The following is a 12,364-nucleotide window of genomic DNA, read 5'->3' on the forward strand; positions in this document are numbered from 1 at the left end:
CACGGGCTGTGGGGCCACGCGAGTGGCTGCCAAAGAGCTTTCCAACGAGGCATGGCCTTCCCTCCTGGCTCTTCGGGCGTGGGAGCTGTGGCCAGAGCCGCGGCCCTACCGGAAAATGCTTCGCAGGCTGTCGCGGCGGCGCCAGGTGGGCGCCGGTGGCGCCGAGGCTGACGGCCGCCGCAAAGCCCGCAGCCCCACGGGCTGTGGGGCCACGCGAGCGGCTGCCAAAGAGCTTTCCAAGGAGGCACGGCTTTCCCTCCTGGCTCTTCGGGCGTGGGAGCTGTGGCCAGAGCCGCGGCCCTACCGGAAAATGCTTCGCAGGCTGGCTCGGCGGCGCCAGGTGGGCGCCGGTGGCGCCGAGGCTGACGGCCGCCGCAAAGCCCGCAGCCCCACGGGCTGTGGGGCCACGCGAGCGGCTGCCAAAGAGCTTTCCAACGAGGCACGGCTTTCCCTCCTGGCTCTTCGGGCGTGGGAGCTGTGGCCAGAGCCGCGGCCCTACCGGAAAATGCTTCGGGGGCTGGCACGGCGGCGCCACGTGGGCGCCGGTGGCGCCGAGGCTGACGGCCGCCGCAAAGCCCGCAGGCCCACGGGCTGTGGGGCCACGCGAGCGGCTGCCAAAGAGCTTTCCAACGAGGCACGGCTTTCCCTCCTGGCTCTTCGGGCGTGGGAGCTGTGACCAGAGCCGCGGCCCTTCCGGAAAATGCTTCGCAGGCTGGCGCGGCGGCGCCACGTGGGCGCCGGTGGCGCCGAGGCTGACGGCCGCCGCAAAGCCCGCAGCCCCACGGGCTGTAGGGCCACGCGAGCGGCTGCCAAAGAGCTTTCCAACGAGGCATGGCTTTCCCTCCTGGCTCTTCAGGCGTGGGAGCTGTGGCCAGAGCCGCGGCCCTACCCGAAAATGCTTCGCAGGCTGGCTCGGCGGCGCCAGGTGGGCGCCGGTGGCGCCGAGGCTGACGGCCGCCGCAAAGCCCGCAGCCCCACGGGCTGTGGGGCCACGCGAGCGGCTGCCAAAGAGCTTTCCAACGAGGCACGGCTTTCCCTCCTGGCTCTTCGGGCGTGGGAGCTGTGGCCAGAGCCGCGGCCCTTCCGGAAAATGCTTCGCAGGCTGGCTCGGCGGCGCCAGGTGGGCGCCGGTGGCGCCGAGGCTGACGGCCGCCGCAAAGCCCGCAGCCCCACGGGCTGTGGGGCCACGCGAGCGGCTGCCAAAGAGCTTTCCAACGAGGCACGGCTTTCCCTCCTGGCTCTTCGGGCGTGGGAGCTGTGGCCAGAGCCGCGGCCCTACCGGAAAATGCTTCGGGGGCTGGCGCGGCGGCGCCACGTGGGCGCCGGTGGCGCCGAGGCTGACGGCCGCCGCAAAGCCCGCAGCCCCACGGGCTGTGGGGCCACGCGAGCGGCTGCCAAAGGGCTTTCCAACGAGGCACGGCTTTCCCTCCTGGCTCTTCGGGCGTGGGAGCTGTGGCCAGAGCCGCGGCCCTACCGGAAAATGCTTCGGGGGCTGGCGCGGCGGCGCCACGTGGGCGCCGGTGGCGCCGAGGCTGACGGCCGCCGCAAAGCCCGCAGGCCCACGGGCTGTGGGGCCACGCGAGCGGCTGCCAAAGAGCTTTCCAACGAGGCACGGCTTTCCCTCCTGGCTCTTCGGGCGTGGGAGCTGTCGCCAGAGCCGCGGCCCTACCGGAAAATGCTTCGCAGGCTGGCTCGGCGGCACCACGTGGGCGCCGGTGGCGCCGAGGCTGACGGCCGCCGCAAAGCCCGCAGCCCCACGGGCTGTGGGGCCACGCGAGCGGCTGCCAAAGAGCTTTCCAACGAGGCACGGCTTTCCCTCCTGGCTCTTCGGGCGTGGGAGCTGTGGCCAGAGCCGCGGCCCTACCGGAAAATGCTTTGCAGGCTGGCTCGGCGGCACCACGTGGGCGCCACTGGCGCCGAGGCTGACGGCCGCCGCAAAGCCCGCAGCCCCACGGGCTGTGGGGCCACGCGAGCGGCTGTCAAAGAGCTTTCCAACGAGGCACGGCTTTCCCTCCTGGCTCTTCGGGCGTGGGAGCTGTGGCCAGAGCCGCGGCCCTACCGGAAAATGCTTCGCAGGCTGGCTCGGCGGCGCCAGGTGGGCGCCGGTGGCGCCGAGGCTGACGGCAGCCGCAAAGCCCGCAGCCCCACGGGCTGTGGGGCCACGCGAGCGGCTGCCAAGGAGCTTTCCAACGAGGCACGGCTTTCCCTCCTGGCTCTTCGGGCGTGGGAGCTGTGGCCAGAGCCGCGGCCCTACCGGAAAATGCTTCGCAGGCTGGCTCGGCGGCGCCAGGTGGGCGCCGGTGGCGCCGAGGCTGACGGCCGCCGCAAAGCCCGCAGCCCCACGGGCTGTGGGGCCACGCGAGCGGCTGCCAAAGAGCTTTCCAACGAGGCACGGCTTTCCCTCCTGGCTCTTCGGGCGTGGGAGCTGTGGCCAGAGACGCGGCCCTACCCGAAAATGCTTCGCAGGCTGGCGCGGCGGCACCACGTGGGCGCCACTGGCGCCGAGGCTGACGGCCCCCGGAAAGCCCGCAGCCCCAAGGGCTGTGGGGCCACGCGAGCGGCTGCCAAAGAGCTTTCCAACGAGGCACGGCTTTCCCTCCTGGCTCTTCGGGCGTGGGAGCTGTGGCCAGAGCCGCGGCCCTACCGGAAAATGCTTCGCAGGCTGGCACGGCGGCACCACGTGGGAGCCGGTGGCGCCGAGGCTGACGGCCGCCGCAAAGCCCGCAGCCCCACGGGCTGTGGGGCCACGCGAGCGGCTGCCAAAGAGCTTTCCAACGAGGCACGGCTTTCCCTCCTGGCTCTTCGGGCGTGGGAGCTGTGGCCAGAGCCGCGGCCCTACCGGAAAATGCTTCGCAGGCTGGCACGGCAGCACCACGTGGGCGCCGGTGGCGCCGAGGCTGACGGCAGCCGCAAAGCCCGCAGCCCCACGGGCTGTGGGGCCACGCGAGCGGCTGCCAAAGAGCTTTCCAACGAGGCACGGCTTTCCCTCCTGGCTCTTCGGGCGTGGGAGCTGTGGCCAGAGCCACGGCCCTACCGGAAAATGCTTCGCAGGCTGGCTCGGCGGCACCACATGGGCGCCGGTGGAGCCGAGGCTGACGGCCGCCGCAAAGCCCGCAGCCCCACGGGCTGTGGGGCCACGCGAGCGGCTGCCAAGGAGCTTTCCAACGAGGCACGGCTTTCCCTCCTGGCTCTTCGGGCGTGGGAGCTGTGGCCAGAGCCGCGGCCCTACCCGAAAATGCTTCGCAGGCTGGCTCGGCGGCGCCAGGTGGGCGCCGGTGGCGCCGAGGCTGACGGCCGCCGCAAAGCCCGCAGCCCCACGGGCTGTGGGGCCACGCGAGCGGCTGCCAAAGAGCTTTCCAACGAGGCACGGCTTTCCCTCCTGGCTCTTCGGGCGTGGGAGCTGTGGCCAGAGACGCGGCCCTACCCGAAAATGCTTCGCAGGCTGGCGCAGCGGCACCACGTGGGCGCCGGTGGCGCCGAGGCTGACGGCCCCCGGAAAGCCCGCAGCCCCAAGGGCTGTGGGGCCACGCGAGCGGCTGCCAAAGAGCTTTCCAACGAGGCACGGCTTTCCCTCCTGGCTCTTCGGGCGTGGGAGCTGTGGCCAGAGCCGCAGCCCTACCGGAAAATGCTTCGCAGGCTGGCTCGGCGGCGCCAGGTGGGCGCCGGTGGCGCCGAGGCTGACGGCCGCCGCAAAGCCCGCAGCCCAACGGGCTGTGGGGCCACGCGAGCGGCTGCCAAAGAGCTTTCCAACGAGGCACGGCTTTCCCTCCTGGCTCTTCGGGCGTGGGAGCTGTGGCCAGAGACACGGCCTTACCCGAAAGTGCTTCGCAGGCTGGCTCGGCGGTGCCAGGTGGGCGCCGGTGGCGCCAAGGCTGACGGCCGCCGCAAAGCCCGCAGCCCCACGGGCTGTGGGGCCACGCGAGCGGCTGCCAAAGAGCTTTCCAACGAGGCACGGCTTTCCCTCCTGGCTCTTCGGGCGTGGGAGCTGTGGCCAGAGCCGCGGCCCTACCGGAAAATGCTTCGCAGGCTGGCTCGGCGGCGCCAGGTGGGCGCCGGTGGCGCCGAGGCTGACGGCCGCCGCAAAGCCCGCAGCCCCACGGGCTGTGGGGCCATGCGAGCGGCTGCCAAAGAGCTTTCCAACGAGGCACGGCTTTCCCTCCTGGCTCTTCGGGCGTGGGAGCTGTGGCCAGAGCCGCGGCCCTACCGGAAAATGCTTCGCAGGCTGGCTCGGCGGCGCCAGGTGGGCGCCGGTGGCGCCGAGGCTGACGGCCGCCGCAAAGCCCGCAGCCCCACGGGCTGTGGGGCCACGCGAGCGGCTGCCAAAGAGCTTTCCAACGAGGCACGGCTTTCCCTCCTGGCTCTTCGGGCGTGGGAGCTGTGGCCAGAGACACGGCCTTACCCGAAAGTGCTTCGCAGGCTGGCTCGGCGGCGCCAGGTGGGCGCCGGTGGCGCCAAGGCTGACGGCCGCCGCAAAGCCCGCAGCCCCACGGGCTGTGGGGCCACGCGAGCGGCTGCCAAAGAGCTTTCCAACGAGGCACGGCTTTCCCTCCTGGCTCTTCGGGCGTGGGAGCTGTGGCCAGAGACGCGGCCCTACCGGAAAATGCTTCGCAGGCTGGCTCGGCGGCGCCAGGTGGGCGGCGGTGGCGCCGAGGCTGACGGCCGCCGCAAAGCCCGCAGCCCCACGGGCTGTGGGGCCACGCGAGCGGCTGCCAAAGAGCTTTCCAACAAGGCATGGCCTTCCCTCCTGGCTCTTCGGGCGTGGGAGCTGTCGCCAGAGCCGCGGCCCTACCGGAAAATGCTTCGCAGGCTGTCGCGGCGGCACCACGTGGGCGCCGGTGGCGACGAGGCTGACGGCTGCCGCAAAGCCCGCAGCCCCATGGGCTGTGGGCCACGCGAGCGACTGCCAAAGAGCTTTCCAACGAGGCACGGATTTCCCTCCTGGCTCTTCGGGCGTGGGAGCTGTGGCCAGAGCCGCGGCCCTACCCGAAAATGCTTCGCAGGCTGGCTCGGCGGCACCAGGTGGGCGCCGGTGGCGCCGAGGCTGACGGCCGCCGCAAAGCCCGCAGCCCCACGGGCTGTGGGGCCACGCGAGCGGCTGCCAAAGAGCTTTCCAACGAGGCACGGCTTTCCCTCCTGGCTCTTCGGGCGTGGGAGCTGTGGCCAGAGCCACGGCCCTACCGGAAAATGCTTCGCAGGCTGGCTCGGCGGCGCCAGGTGGGCGCCGGTGGCGCCGAGGCTGATGGCCGCCGCAAAGCCCGCAGCCCCACGGGCTGTGGGGCCACGCGAGCGGCTGCCAAAGAGCTTTCCAACGAGGCACGGCTTTCCCTCCTGGCTCTTCGGGCGTGGGAGCTGTGGCCAGAGCCGCGGCCCTACCCGAAAATGCTTCGCAGGCTGGCGCGGCGGCACCACGTGGGCGCCGGTGGCGCCGAGGCTGACGGCCGCCGGAAAGCCCGCAGCCCCACGGGCTGTAGGGCCACGCGAGCGGCTGCCAAAGAGCTTTCCAACGAGGCATGGCTTTCCCTCCTGGCTCTTCAGGCGTGGGAGCTGTGGCCAGAGCCGCGGCCCTACCGGAAAATGCTTCGCAGGCTGGCTCGGCGGCGCCAGGTGGGCGCCGGTGGTGCCGAGGCTGACGGCCGCCGCAAAGCCCGCAGCCCCACGGGCTGTGGGGCCACGCGAGCGGCTGCCAAAGAGCTTTCCAACGAGGCACGGCTTTCCCTCCTGGCTCTTCGGGCGTGGGAGCTGTGGCCAGAGACGCGGCCCTACCGGAAAATGCTTCGGGGGCTGGCGCGGCGGAACCACGTGGGCGCCGGTGGCGCCGAGGCTGACGGCCGCCGCAAAGCCCGCAGCCCCACGGGCTGTGGGGCCACGCGAGCGGCTGCCAAAGAGCTTTCCAACGAGGCACGGCTTTCCCTCCTGGCTCTTCGGGCGTGGGAGCTGTGGCCAGAGCCGCGGCCCTACCGGAAAATGCTTCGCAGGCTGTCGCGGCGGAACCACGTGGGCGCCGGTGGCGACGAGGCTGACGGCCGCCGCAAAGCCCGCAGCCCCATGGGCTGTGGGCCACGCGAGCGACTGCCAAAGAGCTTTCCAACGAGGCACGGATTTCCCTCCTGGCTCTTCGGGCGTGGGAGCTGTGGCCAGAGCCGCGGCCCTACCCGAAAATGCTTCGCAGGCTGGCTCGGCGGCACCAGGTGGGCGCCGGTGGCGCCGAGGCTGACGGCCGCCGCAAAGCCCGCAGCCCCACGGGCTGTGGGGCCACGCGAGCGGCTGCCAAAGAGCTTTCCAACGAGGCACGGCTTTCCCTCCTGGCTCTTCGGGCGTGGGAGCTGTGGCCAGAGCCGCGGCCCTACCGGAAAATGCTTCGCAGGCTGGCTCGGCGGCGCCAGGTGGGCGCCGGTGGCGCCGAGGCTGACGGCCGCCGCAAAGCCCGCAGCCCCACGGGCTGTGGGGCCACGCGAGCGGCTGCCAAAGAGCTTTCCAACGAGGCACGGCTTTCCCTCCTGGCTCTTCGGGCGTGGGAGCTGTGGCCAGAGACACGGCCCTACCCGAAAATGCTTCGCAGGCTGGCGCGGCGGCACCACGTGGGCGCCGATGGCGCCGAGGCTGACGGCCGCCGCAAAGCCCGCAGCCCCACGGGCTGTAGGGCCACGCGAGCGGCTGCCAAAGAGCTTTCCAACGAGGCATGGCTTTCCCTCCTGGCTCTTCAGGCGTGGGAGCTGTGGCCAGAGCCGCGGCCCTACCGGAAAATGCTTCGCAGGCTGGCTCGGCGGCGCCAGGTGGGCGCCGGTGGCGCCGAGGCTGACGGCCGCCGCAAAGCCCGCAGCCCCACGGGCTGTGGGGCCACGCGAGCGGCTGCCAAAGAGCTTTCCAACGAGGCACGGCTTTCCCTCCTGGCTCTTCGGGCGTGGGAGCTGTGGCCAGAGCCGCGGCCCTACCGGAAAATGCTTCGCAGGCTGGCTCGGCGGCGCCAGGTGGGCGCCGGTGGCGCCGAGGCTGACGGCCGCCGCAAAGCCCGCAGCCCCACGGGCTGTGGGGCCACGCGAGCGGCTGCCAAAGAGCTTTCCAACGAGGCACGGCTTTCCCTCCTGGCTCTTCGGGCGTGGGAGCTGTGGCCAGAGCCGCGGCCCTACCGGAAAATGCTTCGCAGGCTGGCTCGGCGGCACCACGTGGGCGCCGGTGGCGCCGAGGCTGACGGCCACCGCAAAGCCCGCAGCCCCACGGGCTGTGGGGCCACGCGAGCGGCTGCCAAAGAGCTTTCCAACGAGGCACGGCTTTCCCTCCTGGCTCTTCGGGCGTGGGAGCTGTGGCCAGAGCCGCGGCCCTACCGGAAAATGCTTCGGGGGCTGGCGCGGCGGCGCCACGTGGGCGCCGGTGGCGCTGAGGCTGACGGCCGCCGCAAAGCCCGCAGCCCCACGGGCTGTGGGGCCACGCGAGCGGCTGCCAAAGAGCTTTCCAACGAGGCACGGCTTTCCCTCCTGGCTCTTCGGGCGTGGGAGCTGTGGCCAGAGCCGCGGCCCTACCGGAAAATGCTTCGCAGGCTGGCTCGGCGGCGCCAGGTGGGCGCCGGTGGCGCCGAGGCTGACGGCCGCCGCAAAGCCCGCAGCCCCACGGGCTGTGGGGCCACGCGAGCGGCTGCCAAAGAGCTTTCCAACGAGGCACGGCTTTCCCTCCTGGCTCTTCGGGCGTGGGAGCTGTGGCCAGAGCCGCGGCCCTACCCGAAAATGCTTCGCAGGCTGGCGCGGCGGCACCACGTGGGCGCCGGTGGCGCCGAGGCTGACGGCCGCCGCAAAGCCCGCAGCCCCACGGGCTGTAGGGCCACGCGAGCGGCTGCCAAAGAGCTTTCCAACGAGGCATGGCTTTCCCTCCTGGCTCTTCAGGCGTGGCAGCTGTGGCCAGAGCCGCGGCCCTACCGGAAAATGCTTCGCAGGCTGGCTCGGCGGCGCCAGGTGGGCGCCGGTGGCGCCGAGGCTGACGGCCGCCGCAAAGCCCGCAGCCCCACGGGCTGTGGGGCCACGCGAGCGGCTGCCAAAGAGCTTTCCAACGAGGCACGGCTTTCCCTCCTGGCTCTTCGGGCGTGGGAGCTGTGGCCAGAGCCGCGGCCCTACCGGAAAATGCTTCGGGGGCTGGCTCGGCGGCGCCAGGTGGGCGCCGGTGGCGCCGAGGCTGACGGCCGCCGCAAAGCCCGCAGCCCCACGGGCTGTGGGGCCACGCGAGCGGCTGCCAAAGAGCTTTCCAACGAGGCACGGCTTTCCCTCCTGGCTCTTCGGGCGTGGGAGCTGTGGCCAGAGCCGCGGCCCTACCGGAAAATGCTTCGCAGGCTGGCTCGGCGGCACCACGTGGGCGCCGGTGGCGCCGAGGCTGACGGCCACCGCAAAGCCCGCAGCCCCACGGGCTGTGGGGCCACGCGAGCGGCTGCCAAAGAGCTTTCCAACGAGGCACGGCTTTCCCTCCTGGCTCTTCGGGCGTGGGAGCTGTGGCCAGAGCCGCGGCCCTACCGGAAAATGCTTCGGGGGCTGGCGCTGCGGCGCCACGTGGGCGCCGGTGGCGCCGAGGCTGACGGCCGCCGCAAAGCCCGCAGCCCCACGGGCTGTGGGGCCACGCGAGCGGCTGCCAAAGAGCTTTCCAACGAGGCACGGCTTTCCCTCCTGGCTCTTCGGGCGTGGGAGCTGTCGCCAGAGCCGCGGCCCTACCGGAAAATGCTTCGCAGGCTGGCTCGGCGGCTCCACGTGGGCGCCGGTGGCGCCGAGGCTGACGGCCGCCGCAAAGCCCGCAGCCCCACGGGCTGTGGGGCCACGCGAGCGGCTGCCAAAGAGCTTTCCAACGAGGCACGGCTTTCCCTCCTGGCTCTTCGGGCGTGGGAGCTGTGGCCAGAGCCGCGGCCCTAGCGGAAAATGCTTCGCAGGCTGGCGCGGCGGCAACACGTGGGCGCCACTGGCGCCGAGGCTGACGGCCGCCGCAAAGCCCGCAGCCCCAAGGGCTGTGGGGCCACGCGAGCGGCTGCCAAAGAGCTTTCCAACGAGGCACGGCTTTCCCTCCTGGCTCTTTGGGCGTGGGAGCTGTGGCCAGAGCCGCGGCCCTACCGGAAAATGCTTCGCAGGCTGGCACGGCGGCACCACGTGGGCGCCGGTCGCGCCGAGGCTGACGGCCGCCGCAAAGCCCGCAGCCCCACGGGCTGTGGGGCCACGCGAGCGGCTGCCAAAGAGCTTTCCAACGAGGCACGGCTTTCCCTCCTGGCTCTTCGGGCGTGGGAGCTGTGGCCAGAGCCGCGGCCCTACCGGAAAATGCTTCGCAGGCTGGCACGGCAGCACCACGTGGGCGCCGGTGGCGCCGAGGCTGACGGCCGCCAGAAAGCCCGCAGCCCCACGGGCTGTGGGGCCACGCGAGCGGCTGCCAAAGAGCTTTCCAACGAGGCACGGCTTTCCCTCCTGGCTCTTCGGGCGTGGGAGCTGTCGCCAGAGCCGCGGCCCTACCGGAAAATGCTTCGCAGGCTGGCTCGGCGGCTCCACGTGGGCGCCGGTGGCGCCGAGGCTGACGGCCGCCGCAAAGCCCGCAGGCCCACGGGCTGTGGGGCCACGCGAGCGGCTGCCAAAGAGCTTTCCAACGAGGCACGGCTTTCCCTCCTGGCTCTTCGGGCGTGGGAGCTGTGGCCAGAGCCGCGGCCCTAGCGGAAAATGCTTCGCAGGCTGGCGCGGCGGCAACACGTGGGCGCCACTGGCGCCGAGGCTGACGGCCGCCGGAAAGCCCGCAGCCCCAAGGGCTGTGGGGCCACGCGAGCGGCTGCCAAAGAGCTTTCCAACGAGGCACGGCTTTCCCTCCTGGCTCTTTGGGCGTGGGAGCTGTGGCCAGAGCCGCGGCCCTACCGGAAAATGCTTCGCAGGCTGGCACGGCGGCACCACGTGGGCGCCGGTCGCGCCGAGGCTGACGGCCGCCGCAAAGCCCGCAGCCCCACGGGCTGTGGGGCCACGCGAGCGGCTGCCAAAGAGCTTTCCAACGAGGCACGGCTTTCCCTCCTGGCTCTTCGGGCGTGGGAGCTGTGGCCAGAGCCGCGGCCCTACCGGAAAATGCTTCGCAGGCTGGCACGGCAGCACCACGTGGGCGCCGGTGGCGCCGAGGCTGACGGCCGCCAGAAAGCCCGCAGCCCCACGGGCTGTGGGGCCACGCGAGCGGCTGCCAAAGAGCTTTCCAACGAGGCACGGCTTTCCCTCCTGGCTCTTCGGGCGTGGGAGCTGTGGCCAGAGCCGCGGCCGTACCGGAAAATGCTTCGCAGGCTGGCTCGGCGGCGCCAGGTGGGCGGCGGTGGCGCCGAGGCTGACGGCCGCCGCAAAGCCCGCAGCCCCACGGGCTGTGGGGCCACGCGAGCGGCTGCCAAAGAGCTTTCCAACGAGGCACGGCTTTCCCTCCTGGCTCTTCGGGCGTGGGAGCTGTGGCCAGAGACGCGGCCCTACCGGAAAATGCTTCGGGGGCTGGCACGGCGGCGCCACGTGGGCGGCGGTGGCGCCGAGGCTGACGGCCGCCGCAAAGCCCGCAGCCCCACGGGCTGTGGGGCCACGCGAGCGGCTGCCAAAGAGCTTTCCAACGAGGCACGGCTTTCCCTCCTGGCTCTTCGGGCGTGGGAGCTGTGGCCAGAGACGCGGCCCTACCGGAAAATGCTTCGCAGGCTGGTGCGGCGGCGCCAGGTGGGCGGCGGTGGCGCCGAGGCTGACGACCGCCGCAAAGCCCGCAGCCCCACGGGCTGTGGGGCCACGCGAGCGGCTGCCAAAGAGCTTTCCAACGAGACATGGCTTTCCCTCCTGGCTCTTCGGGCGTGGGAGCTGTGGCCAGAGCCGCGGCCCTACCGGAAAATGCTTCGCAGGCTGGCTCAGCGGCACCACGTGGGCGCCGGTGGCGCCGAGGCTGACGGCCGCCGCAAAGCCCGCAGCCCCACGGGCTGTGGGGCCACGCGAGCGGCTGCCAAAGAGCTTTCCAACGAGGCACGGCTTTCCCTCCTGGCTCTTCGGGCGTGGGAGCTGTGGCCAGAGCCGCGGCCCTACCGGAAAATGCTTCGGGGGCTGGCGCGGCGGCGCCAGGTGGGCGGCGGTGGCGCCGAGGCTGACGACCGCCGCAAAGCCCGCAGCCCCACGGGCTGTGGGGCCACGCGAGCGGCTGCCAAAGAGCTTTCCAACGAGGCACAGCTTTCCCTCCTGGCTATTCGGGCGTGGGAGCTGTGGCCAGAGCCGCGGCCCTACCGGAAAATGCTTCGGGGGCTGGCGCGGCGGCGCCACGTGGGCGCCGGTGGCGCCGAGACTGACGGCCGCCGCAAAGCCCGCAGCCCCACGGGCTGTGGGGCCACGCGAGCGGCTGCCAAAGAGCTTTCCAACGAGGCACACCTTTCCCTCCTGGCTCTTTGGGCGTGGGAGCTGTGGCCAGAGCCGCGGCCCTACCGGAAAATGCTTCGGGGGCTGGCTCGGCGGCGCCAGGTGGGCGCCGGTGGCGCCGAGGCTGACGGCCGCCGCAAAGCCCGCAGCCCCACGGGCTGTGGGGCCACGCGAGCGGCTGCCAAAGAGCTTTCCAACGAGGCACGGCTTTCCCTCCTGGCTCTTCGGGCGTGGGAGCTGTGGCCAGAGCCGTGGCCCTACCGGAAAATGCTTCGCAGGCTGGCTCGGCGGCACCACGTGGGCGGCGGTGGCGCCAAGGCTGACGGCCGCCGCAAAGCCCGCAGGCCCACGGGCTGTGGGGCCACGCGAGCGGCTGCCAAAGAGCTTTCCAACGAGGCACGGCTTTCCCTCCTGGCTCTTCGGGCGTGGGAGCTGTGGCCAGAGCCGTGGCCCTACCGGAAAATGCTTCGCAGGCTGGCTCGGCGGCACCACGTGGGCGCCGGTGGCGCCGAGGCTGACGGCCGCCGCAAAGCCCGCAGCCCCACGGGCTGTGGGGCCACGCGAGCGGCTGCCAAAGAGCTTTCCAACGAGGCACGGCTTTCCCTCCTGGCTCTTTGGGCGTGGGAGCTGTGGCCAGAGCCGCAGCCCTACCGGAAAATGCTTCGCAGGCTGGCTCGACGGCGCCAGGTGGGCGCCGGTGGCGCCGAGGCTGACGGCCGCCGCAAAGCCCGCAGCCCCACGGGCTGTGGGGCCACGTGAGCGGCTGCCAAAGAGCTTTCCAACGAGGCACGGCTTTCCCTCCTGGCTCTTCGGGCGTGGGAGCTGTGGCCAGAGCCGCGGCCCTACCGGAAAATGCTTCGGGGGCTGGCATGGCGGTGCCAGGTGGGCGTCGGTGGCGCCGAGGCTGACGGCTGCCGCAAAGCCCGCAGCCCCACGGGCTGTGGGGCCACGCGAGCGGCTGCCAAAGAGCTTTCCAACGAGGCACGGCTTTCCCTCCTGGCTCTTCGGGCGTG

This window comes from Larus michahellis, unplaced genomic scaffold (assembly GCF_964199755.1).
Source record: "Larus michahellis unplaced genomic scaffold, bLarMic1.1 SCAFFOLD_119, whole genome shotgun sequence".
In the NCBI taxonomy this organism is placed as follows: domain Eukaryota; kingdom Metazoa; phylum Chordata; class Aves; order Charadriiformes; family Laridae; genus Larus; species Larus michahellis.